Source organism: Episyrphus balteatus, chromosome 3 (genome assembly GCF_945859705.1).
Source record: "Episyrphus balteatus chromosome 3, idEpiBalt1.1, whole genome shotgun sequence".
NCBI lineage: Eukaryota > Metazoa > Arthropoda > Insecta > Diptera > Syrphidae > Episyrphus > Episyrphus balteatus.
Genome location: NC_079136.1, coordinates 99,560,571 through 99,573,346, shown reverse-complemented (window position 1 = coordinate 99,573,346; position 12,776 = coordinate 99,560,571). Strand labels below are relative to the sequence as shown.

The window sequence follows — 12,776 nt, the reverse complement described above, 5'->3', positions numbered from 1 at the left end:
GTAAAAAAAATTAATTCATACATTTTTAAAATGGGTATCGACGCACTAATTCACTCTCTATTGCATGGCGAAAGTCCCCCAAAATCCTCTTATTAATTTTTGCTAACCCATTTAAAGAACAAGAGTAGGGGATGAGGTGTTGATTGATCAAGCTGAATAATTAATTAATGATGGTGGAATCTGAACAAGAAATGTTTTACATAATTCGGTATTAAAAATACCCTTTATGATGCCCAACTGAGTATAATGAGATTGCATTACTCTGAAATAAAGTGTAAATTTTAAAATCTCTCGTAAAAACAACCTTTTATCTTGGATATTTCAATCGAGTCTTTGGATTCTTGTTTATCATAATTTACTTACTGCAATGCTTACACCGAATTTAATAGTTATTGGCTTTTAATAACAGGGTGTTTTGAAAGGCAATTTCAGTCTAATATACATATATAGAGTTCAAAATTAATAGCTTCCACCAACTTAGTCAAATTTCACAATTTTGGCGCCCCTTCCATTTTGTTTCGTTACTTATAGTCAAGTTTCAGAACCGCTCTCAAAGACAATGAACAAATCATTGTCAGAAAATTAATGATCTTGAAGAACTCCCTTCGAAGAAAGTTATGTGCCCTCTACATAAATATTTGGATTATTTGTTTGGTTTCGAATATTAACGTATTTTATTTTCAATAAACAGACGAAAAAAATAATGAATTCATAGTATGAATACTTCGGGCAATGTTAAACCAATATTTATTTTTTTTAATTAACGACCTGGAGCTTTTTGAATTTGTATTTACCTATTAAAAAAAAAGTTTCGTTATTATTTGATTTTACTATCTAAAATTAATTTGAAAAGTGTAGTGAACTATCTCATGGTTAAGATTCAACAATATGAAAATAAGCATCTTTATTTTCCTAAGGTATGACACCGAAATTTAATGTCTAAATATAGTTTTTTTTTTTAAGTGAAAACTTCTTTAGTATCGTAGTGATTTGAAACAAGATGAAACAAAAACGCGAAAATTCAATTTGGTATAACTTTTTTGTTTTAATAGATATATGAATGAAATTTGTACTGTAAATAGGTAATTAAATAAACTAAAAAATGTACAAAATTTCAATATATTTCATATTAAAAATTCTGAGATAACGGTAAAAAGATGTTCTTTTTCTACACACGTTATACCTTTTGATCTAGTGTACATACAAATTTTATTTAACTTTAATACACATGCTGATAACATAACTTTTTATTTGATATATCCCAATTAACTGTACGAGCTCTACAAGTTACACAATCTTAAATTGAAAAACTTGAAAAATACCTAAAAAAACCTGTGGAGACCTGTTGACGATGACCAGTGTAGAAAGTACTGTAATCTCAGCTTGAAATTTCGACATAGTTGGCTTTAAAAAATTCTTATTTCTTTTCTAGGCATGGTAGAAATATGATTCATACGTCATATAAAAGGTGAAATAACCTTTCAGATGATATAAAATTTACTATAGGTTAGGTTGCCATTTAAAAAAACTATATTTAATGGTGTTAAAAGAGAAAAAAAGATTGATTTTTTTGCTTTTTTGATGAAAAGTGATTTGGTTTGAAAAAAATAAGCTCTTTTTGTAAATGTTGTATAAATATGGACGGTATAAATATTTTGAGATGAAACAATAAGGTTTCAGATGATATAAAATTAATATAGGTTGTCTTATAAAAAACATGTATTTTAAGGAGATAGAATAAGAAATTTTTTTTTTAAGGTTTCACTTCTACCACGTGTGAATTGCACACATGACTTTTTTTTTTAAGTTGTCACGTGTGATATACCAACCTACTGCCAAATGATAGAATCACTTAACTAAATTACCTTACTCAATTTAATTAAGAACAATTAAAGAAAAGAATATATCAAATATGTTCACCTTTCTTTGTAAAAAGACGAAGGCATTTAAAGTTAGCATCATGCTAAGTGTTTTGTATAGAAAAAAAGTATATGTGTTTGTGTAGGAAGGTAGGTATAGGTAGATATCTATTTCTGTTTAATTTCACACTTTCACACTATGTTAACAGAGTACACGTGACAGAATGAACTAAGTGTGATATCGTTTGTAAATAACCCTGAATCTTGTAAAATAAAAAATAAAATGGTAGGTAGCAGAAATTGTAGTTAACTTACATAATACAACAAATCTAATTATAAGTACTCAATCTTTTACTAGTAGAGAAAGGTTAATAACTAGCAATCTAAAGTTAAGCAAAACATTGCGTGGCAACTAACAAACTTTTAAAAAGTTTCATATCTTTTTTCTTCTACGATATTAGATCTATGGTAAAGTACCTATACGAATTCTGATTAACTAAAGTCTATTCATATGGTACATCCATTTTTCTACATATTATAAATTTAAATTAAGTGTTTAAAATTTCAGAAAGGAATAAATATAAAACTATTTTTCAAATTATCAAATTGAGAGTTCATCACCACGAGTTTTCATTTCTTTAGTAAAGTGCACTGTTTCAAGGTGTTCCACAGGGCTCCATTCTTGGTCCCATTATTTTTTGCCTCTATATAAATTGCTTACAATCCGTCTGTAACTATGCACCAAATCATTTCTATATGCTGATGATGTCAAGCTTTATTACACAAAACCCTTTTCTATGTTAAAATTTAATTTGTAAAAACAAAATTAATAATAACACTAGTTTACAAAAAAATGTGCCGTTATACTTTTCGTTTAGATTTGAGTCCAGAAAACTCGAAAATCTTATCTAAAATAAAATGCACGACCGGGTCGCACGAACCGTTGTTGTTGCTCAAATTTTTAAGACTTTTTATATAGAAATTTGGAAAATGTAGGTACCTACTATATGGGTAAAGAAAAAAAAAGAAAATTCTTTTTTTTTTTTTTAATAATATAAAATCTGAAATGAAATTGCCCCCCAAAACAAGTATGCAGTTTTGATTGATATATTAAGATGCATTTTTAGAAAAAAAATTTTCAAAATCGTTAGAGCCGTTTTTTTAAAAAACTAATTTTTTATAAATAATTTTTTGGAAAAAAAGTTTTAAAATAAAATTGGTATGCCATTTTGTAGAAATCACTAATCAACATCTACACACAAAATTTCAAAAAATTCAATGTCCCGTTTTCGAAAATTTGATTTTTCAAATTTTTTTTAAAAATCCAAAAATTATTTTTTTCAAAATTTTATTTTTGTCTTATATTTAAATTATATAAATGCTTCTTCGCAGTTTCGTTGAAATCGAATAAGCAGTTTCGGACATAATCGGATTTGAAAAAAAAAAACGGTTTTATGGCAGGTACCGTTAATAATGATTTTCAAAAAAAAATTTTCATTAAAAGGTAGACCTTGTCTTAAAACTAACATTTAAATTTTTTAAACAAAATCGTTGGAGCCGTTTTTGAGCAATTTCAATTTTACCAAAATCGGTACATGACAAGTACCTACCGTTATTTTTGGTCCAAAAAAAAATAATTCCAAAAACCCCTCTGGAGAGTCGCCAAATAACGCTACATACCAAGTTTGACATTAATCGGTCCATCCGTTTAGGCTGTAGCTCCTTATACAGACAGACTGACAGACTGACAGACGGACAGACGGACAGACTGACAGACTGACAGACTGACAGACTGACAGACTGACAGACTGACAGACTGACAGACTGACAGACTGACAGACTGACAGACTGACAGACTGACAGACTGACAGACTGACAGACTGACAGACTGACAGACTGACAGACTGACAGACTGACAGACTGACAGACTGACAGACTGACAGACGGACTTCCGGGACCCACTTTTTTGGCATTCATGGAAAAATGTTATCTCAACTTGTTTTTTTTTTTGTACGAATGCATAACTTGATATATAGTACCTACATCGCAACTAAAAATATTTATGGATAGGTTTTCGAGATATAATTTTTCAAAGTTTCTTGTCGTTTTTTTTTCAGCATACTTAGTATTCGGGCTATATCTTGAGTAATAAACAACTAATATGAACAGAAAAACCGGTTCCTGAAAGCTGATCAAATAAGCAACAAACACTGGAATAATTTTTTTGGGTCTCTCCAAAAGTTTAGGTGCATTGTATCAAAACACTTTAAAAAAATCGAAATTTTTGCAAAAAAAATAGTTTCTTACTGACATAAAGAATCTAAATCTTGCGAATCCGCATAGTTTTATATTTTTTGTGTGTAGTACACTTTCTGGCAAAGAGAACAAGATAATTTTCTTCAAAATCTATTTTGTAACGATCAATATTTTCGACATTTTTTGTGTTTTCGTTTATAACTTGAAAAGGAAACCGAATATGAAAATTTTTATTGAGTAATTTTATGTTTTTCTTTCTTTCGAATAGTTTTTCATTAGTTTTTTTACAATATTTTAATTTTAAAACGTATCCATCGTAATTTATTTTAAAGTGATTTCCGAGTTCCTGAGTTCAAAGTACGTAAGAAAAAAAAATAGTAGGATTGAGTGTCCATTTCGGCTGTAAACCAGTGTAATTAGTTTGCGTTGATAATGTTTGCTAGTGATCGGTTTTATTCGCTCTCTGATTTGTGTTTCACTGGTTTCAATCCACCGCGCGTAAGGACAACAAATTTTACGCACGTAAAAGTTTAAAAAAAAAAAAGAAAAACTTTGTTGTATTTGTCATTATCATAAATAAAAACAAACGCTTGTTGATTTGAAAAATTTAAAATTATTTTCTTTCGCAGGAAATGATTCTTTGAGTGGCATGCTAATTTCAGCAAATTGAATATTTGAGGTAAAAAATTAGTAAAATTTAAATTAAATAAATAAACAATGCGTGTCGGTCGGCGGAAACGGTCTGTCATTAAATATTAATAATTAGTCAACTCAATTATTTTTTTTTGCGTTAAGAAAATGTTTGTTATTGTTTTTATTTTTTGTTTTCCACCCACGCCCATATACGACAGATTTTAAAATAATATTTTTTTTTCGTAAGAAATTTTCCGTTAATAAATTTAAATTAATACAAACATATACCTAATTATGTTTTCGAATATTTAAAAGTTCAGCTTTAGAAAATCTAATATATTTTTATTTTTATTCACCTGAACTTTACTTTGTTTTAAATAAATAAATTTTCCAATACTAATTAAAAAAAATAGAAAAAAAAAACATTTAATACATTCATAATATGGAGCACTTCTGTGCATATTATAATATATTTTACGATACAAACGAAACAAGCTACTGAGTAAAAAAAAAGTAAAATCTTAGCTTTCTGAAAGCAAAAGTAAGAAATTTTGTGAGGAATTTTATTTTTCGGAAGAGAAATTACTGCGATCTGTGAGATCTTATTTTTCTGTGGTGGGAAAATTTATAAAATGTAATTAGCTGTCAAAGACTTTGACACAATCTTATTAGGCTTGAATTTTATGACAGCAAAATTGAAATAGCAATAACCTTTTGTTTTTAAACATTAAAAAATAGATTTTATATTAAAAATTGTATTTACCTTTTGTTTTATTTTCATGGAATCTGAAAGAAAGAAAATGAAAATATATTATTTTTTTTCCATTGTATGTATGTGCATCATTTATATAGGTAAATACATGTTACATAAAAAAGTAAAATAAAACAAACAACGAAATATTAGGGTGATCTTTCTCTAAATTTTGCAGATTTTTATTTCAGCTGCTTAGTCTCCCGGTACTATCCGCTATTCTAATGGAATACCCCATATAAAATTACCAATACAAATCAAAGGAGATGTTTTTTTTTTAAATTTAAAATTAAGCTTTTAGTTGAAATTAAAAAATATAATTGTGTGAATTCAGTTATATTTTTAGTTTTATTTATTTTTAGATATTCATTTATTCTTATTTAACTACAAGAAAGCTTTGTACCCAGAAAAACAATTTATATAAAAAAAAACAGAATAAAAAAAGTTTGCAAACAATTTTCATTCCTCCCCTTTCAATTTATTTCCGTCGAATAGTTCATGTTAACTGCGTCGAGAACATCCGACCAACTTAAATTATCCAAGAGCATCCGTTTAAAATTTTTTTCTCCGGTTACGAAATCTCATTTTGTGCCTTTCTTTAAAATATTGTATCTTTCCCTGATTTTAATAAAATGCACAACTAGAGTTGAACTTATGTACTTGTTTTTATGGTCAAATTTGTTTAGAATGTTGAAGTTTTGAGCTCCACAAGAAGTATAGGCAAATTTGTCAAATTTCATGAGCGTAACATACTAGTATACTAACACGTACTAATTTATTTTCAACAATATTGTAGTTAACAGAACAAGAATTTATACAAAAGTGGAGGACGTAATTTAATTTTTGGATACTTAACTAGCACAATCAGCAGTCAGCACAAAGTGATAGTTAGAAAGTTGTAACAAAACTCTTACACTTATAAAAAAAAACAATGCAATATTTTCATCTTAGCATATAATTTTCTTAAAAGAAACTTGGAGCTGACGAAAATAAAAAGGATTCTTTTCGCATTGATATATTACGAAATTATGTAGGTACCTCATAAATTAATTATAATTTTGTTCAAGAACAGTTCAAATCAATTCAATCAGTTATATATCTCAATATTTCCATACTCTGCATCTTCTCAGTACTCACTTCTCTAGCTCACGGGTTATTTTGAGAGCTAAAATATAATGTTAATCAGAATCACTCTTTACTTATTTATGTACAATACAGAAAACTTTCTTTGGTGACCTACTAAACATTTCTGCGCACTTTGTATAACTATGTGCATCATTTCATCATCATTATTCTTTTGCGAAGACAACCAGGACATCTTCATCATCATCAAGGTATAAACGACTTCAATCTGTCTGCCTGAGTGGCTCGTCAAAGTAAGTTATTTCAATTTTAAATGTACAATAACAGAAAGTTCTGAAGAGTATGAAGCTAAAGCTAAAGCTTGATGTGCGGTCAAATAAATTATTGTATCGGGGGTGGAATAATACATCAGGACAGGAATAATAAAATACAAACAAAAACAAAAGCACATACACAAATGAAAATATTCTTTTCCTCCATGCAACTTAGGTATGTTGTTTATGTTTGTGGCTTGGGAGAATTAATGGGTTGCTCACTCTAGCGAAGCAATTGACTTTATCTTGGATACGTACTCCGATGTTGAAACTTAAATTGACAAAGATAATATCGAGGTTGGGGTCAGGTCAACCATTTAAAACGACGTCATACCTATGTATAGTATAAACATGGAAATCCACATACTATGTGTGTAGGTTTTAGGTGTATTTCATTCAAGGATTTTCATGTGATATAAAATGGTAGGAAACAGAGGAATCTATTTGAAAAAATGGTACAGCAAAATAAAACGTAATTAGTTCATCCAAGAAGTCAAGAATAAAAAAACGTAGAAGCCAAAAGAATTAAATAACTACGCAACGTTGGTTGGTAAACAAAAATAAGATAAAAAATTGCGTGAGTAAAGAAAGGAATAAGAAAAATTTATTTTTGCTACACACACACATTTATAAGACGGAAACAAATAAAAAATTTTAAAATTAATTTTGAAATCAAATTAAAAATAATGATAATGTGGATTTAAAAGTTAATGAGTTTATTATCCTTATTTAGTAGTTTTAAGGACCCATTCGACTTCAAAGTACGATGTCCCGCAATTTTGTCGGTGAGTTTCTATCTCAAGCAGAATCACAAGCCACTAAAACGATTTTCTGGTAATTTTCTAAAAAGAAAATTGATTTTCTTAGGACCCAAATTAAAGATCGTGATTAAATCTATGTGTATTCTATCAGACACAACTTCGTAATTTTGAAGCACAAACAAATATTTTCTAAACAGTTGTTACTAGCCGCACTTTATGAATGCAGGCTTTCTCGTAAACAACTTAATCGATTTCAGTGAAAATTTTTCTTACTTTAATTAGCAAAATTTTCCTAAATTAGGTTTTTGGAATGTTAATTAATTCAATTTTTGTTAAACTTATTTTTTTAAAGGTGAATAGCTCCATTAAATATTTTTTTAGGTTTCGATGGCTCAATTGAAACATAATGATGCCTAGTTACTGGATTATTACAAAGATTTAGTCTAATATCATACCTTTAATTTTTTTAATCGAAAAAGGAACTGAATTTCACATTTTTTCTTTTTTTTGCAAACATTTTTTTTTATATATTTGGTCATAATTTTGAAAAAAAAGATATAAAAAAAGTTAATCCAGAAAGTGTTTTGCTTTTTGGCTTAGAAGAAGTAGCATATACTATTCTTATATTTTTGATAAAAACTTATTTTCTCAGTTGCCCGACTTTTTTTGGTGGTCATATTCAGTGCATGTTACTTATATGTAACATGAGAGTAACACATTAGTTTTGCTATTTATTATTTTGGAAAATAACTTTTTGCTATTCATATTTCTTAGTTGTGATGTTTTTAATACGATAATACCGAAAAAAACATTTTTTAATATAGATTTTCATAGCTTAGGTTCGAAAGGGTTAAGAATTTTAAAAATAAAAAATTCCAACAATTTTATAGGTAAACATTTCTTGATCATTTTTTTTTTGTTACCTCATAACTTTGGACTGAGTGAACCAATTTTGATAATTCTTTTTGTATTAGAAAGCTGGTGGCTGCAATGTGGTCCCATTTAAATTTCGTTCAGTTATAGCCATAGGAACTATTAGAAAACCCATGGAAGTCGGTTTTGTTTTTTTTATAAAAAAGATTATTTTCTATTTTATAAATTGTATAATTACGTTTTTTCATACAATATCACACCCGTTACATTTTCAAATTGTTAGTAAAAAAAAACATAGTTTTTAATAAATTACTCTCAAATACATGCTTTCATATTGCATATACGATATTTACGACATTTGTTAGGAGTTGAAGCTATTGAATACATTACTTAGCTAATAGCCAATACCCAAACCAAGAACTAAAAATGATGTAACTGTGTCACACCCGTTACAAGGAAAATACCCAAATGTAGAACAAATGAAACAAAATGAGTATTTTTTAATAATTTAATTTTATATTTTTAATACTTGTTATATCGCAACAATAATTGTGTATACCGTGCAACAATTAACATTGCCAAGGATTTTTTTTATTTATATCTAACCTTAAAGATTTTCAGAAAATCTTAAATATAACCTAATAGCAAATTTGTACGACATAACTTCCAATTTCCTTACATACATAAGCCATTCAAAACTATATTTATAGCCCAGGGAAATTAGTAATTTAAATCGCATTTTTCGCGGGACAAAATTTTTTTCATGGAATGTGTTCGGGTGGTTGTCCTTATCATAAAAGTCAATTTGTTGGGAAAATTGGAGGTTGGGAACAGCCGCCATCTTGGAAAAGAGATTGGTAGCGTTTTTATTGAATAGCTCCATTGTTATTCATTTTAACAGAAAATGACAAAGGTAGGACTTATTAACAATAAAATTATCTAAACAATGATATACAAAACAATTCCGTGAGTTGATTAAATAAAATTTTATAGTTGGTCAAAGTGCGGGTTTGTATCGCAAGGTTGGGACAAAATGACATTTTTTCATATATCTGACGAACTTTTGATTTGTTTGGATAATTCTTCAAGAATGTATTATAGTACTTATAATTACCTATAAAATGAGCCCACAATCGTTATTGTAACCATCGTATTGTAGAAGTAATCTAACTCCGAAACTCTCCATGTACTAGTCAAAAGTGAGAAAAAAGCTAGTTTTTTGCTAGTAGGCCGAGAAAATTTTGGGAGTAGAGGTATAACCAAAATATAAGTACGCAGTTTTGCTGCCATACTCGTGTTAATGTCGATTTCAAAGGTCTGACAACTCTAATTTTGGGCTTTATACGGTTTTTGGGGGGTTAAATAACTTAAATTTTCCAGTTAACGTGAATGGGCTAAATTTGTACTATTTGAAATTATAAATATACAAGCTGATGCTCTATTATTTTTCCTAAATCTGGACACCTTAATCTCGGCTATGGGGTTAATAGAACTCACGATATAAGCTTTTTTAACTAACCATATCAGGCTTTTCAATTCAAATAAACAAACAAAAATCGAAACAAAAAAGCCTCTAAAACATAATCGTATAAACGGCTTATATCTTGAGTTCTATTGGTCACATCCTCAAGATTGGGGTGTCTAGATTTAGGAAAAATAATAGGGAATCAGCTTGTATATTTATAATTTCAAATAGTATAAATTTAGCCCATTCACGTTAACTGGAAAACTTACGTTATTAAACCCCCCAAAAACCGTATAAAGCCCAAAATTAGAGTTGTCAGACCTTTGAAATCGACATTAACACGAGTATGGCAGCAAAACTGCGTACTTATATTTTGGTTATACCTCTACTCCCAAAATTTTCTCGGCCTACTAGCAAAAAACTAGCTTTTTTCTCACTTTTGACTAGTACATGGAGAGTTTCGGAGTTAGATTACTTCTACAATACGATGGTTACAATAACGATTGTGGGCTCATTTTATAGGTAATTATAAGTACTATAATTCATTCTTGAAGAATTATCCAAACAAATCAAAAGTTCGTCAGATATATGAAAAAATGTCATTTTGTCCCAACCTTGCGATACAAACCCGCACTTTGACTAACTATAAAATTTTATTTAATCAACTCACGGAATTGTTTTGTATATCATTGTTTAGATAATTTTATTGTTAATAAGTCCTACCTTTGTCATTTTCTGTTAAAATGAATAACAATGGAGCTATTCAATAAAAACGCTACCAATCTCTTTTCCAAGATGGCGGCTGTTCCCAACCTCCAATTTTCCCAACAAATTGACTTTTATGATAAGGACAACCACCCGAACACATTCCATGAAAAAAATTTTGTCCCGCGAAAAATGCGATTTCATGCCCATATTTTGACTAATTGCCCTGAGCTATTAAGATAAATTTTGTAAATATTATCATGACATAACTGTGACTGCTGAAATTCTTCTAATTTTTGCAATTAGTCGAAAGGTTTTTTTTTCTGTTTTGTATCGCAATTTAAACGTGTGATCAGGTGGTTACTTTTGGGTTGTTTCATCACACCGTATCAATCCAGAATGATTTATGTGATAGCTCTTAGCTTGACTTGGAGACTGATGGATGCCTTGTTGCAGTCTCACAATGGATATAGTGTCCCCAAAATGGATGTACCTAATCGATTTTTTACTACACTACAATGTGGTGATGTATCCGTCCCGACCATACAACCCCATTTTTGTCACTCAAATGGATGTGAGAGAGAGAGCCTGTTGAATACCACTCATTAAATTTGTGTCGATGGAAAAGAGGGTGTGAATGCTCAGTTTTTTGTTTCATAAACAAAAGAAGCGACGACCATCAATGAAAGGCCATCGGTATGACCTAAATTTTCAAATATCTTTTTTTTGTTCAAAATTTGTTAGAAGTTCTATCAAAGGAATTGCAAACAAAACGTCTTAACTTTTAAAGTTCTTCAGCATATTGGATTACATCAAAGATTTTATAAGAAAAATATACCGGAAATTTAATTAAAATTCTAAAAAAAAATGAAACGGTGATTTTAGCATTTATTGGGACAAGGTCTTTCAAGAGAATAAATTATTGAAATTGGTTTAAAATTACTCTTATAATATTTACCAATTAGGGTGACTTTCCATTGTATTATTGATTGAATGGTATCGACATGCCTTTTCAATTGCTCAACCTGTAAAAATTGAATGCAGGAAATTTCTCAAAGTATATTTCTTTGGAAAGTTAATTGATCAAAGATGATATCAGCGTAACTAATCGCTGGCTGTTTAAAAGTATGCTTTCTTTTGCTTATAATGAATCCCACTCAAATGACAGAGTAGCGCTATAAGGAGAAAAGAACCTTATTCAATATTCTACTACAAAAATTAAAATTAAATTCATATACCAACAAAAATTTTATGAAGGAGGCTACGCACGAATTCAAACGCTAAATAAGGATAATTTCATTTTCATTCTTAACGTTCAACTGTATAATATTAAATTAAATAAATGAGCAAAATTACGGAAATTCGCACTTAATCAAATCTGACTTAAACAATTTTTTTTCAATCTTAAGTTCTGTAATTCCTTCTTGAGATAACTCTGGTTTAACTTTTGAACTCAATGATTTTGTTTTTTATGTTTAAGTCAAAAGCTATATTTGATATTTGTACTTAAAATTTTTGTTTTTAAAAGTGAGTTTTCAAACTAAGCAAATCTATTTAAAATCTCATCTCTATATCATTTAACAAGAAACTCTTATTTTTGTCCATTAAACTTTAAATCACTTTTTTACTTTAATATGAGTTTCTATTCATATTTCTTTATGTTTTAAATTGCCCCAGACTCTTTTGTTTTTTTTGTCAGAGAAAATGCTTTATCAAAAAGTTCCATAAATGTTTTCTTGTTTTAAGGCCAAGTATGGATTCTTCTTCCGGTCAATTGGAGGATGGTGCTATGATGTGTTCAACCTTCAAGAAAATCAAATTTTAAATTTTACAGACATTTTAATTTCCCAACTTTCCTTGAAAATTTAATTTAGTTTTAGAAGCTGGGTTATATACGTCAAATTTACTTCGAAGTTTATTTTTGTTGATTCACTGCACAACGTTATAGATAGTTGCTATGTAAAGAAATTCAAATATTTCATCTTAAATGAAATAAAACTTTTAGAAATGTTGAGAGATGGTTGAAGATAGAAAAAACAGAAAAATATTAATAACTGAAGTCAATAATATCCGTTT

The 12,776-nt window shown here is 28.8% G+C and overlaps 1 long non-coding RNA gene across 1 annotated transcript in view; it reads right to left on the bottom strand.

The window, feature by feature from the left end:
- Nucleotides 1-12,776, bottom strand: part of LOC129912985 (uncharacterized) — a 67,956-nt gene that overhangs the window by 24,052 nt on the left and 31,128 nt on the right. The window contains exon 2 of the long non-coding RNA XR_008771949.1: nucleotides 5,512-5,534. This is a non-coding gene — a long non-coding RNA (uncharacterized LOC129912985). The remainder of the gene's footprint in view (nucleotides 1-5,511; nucleotides 5,535-12,776) is intronic.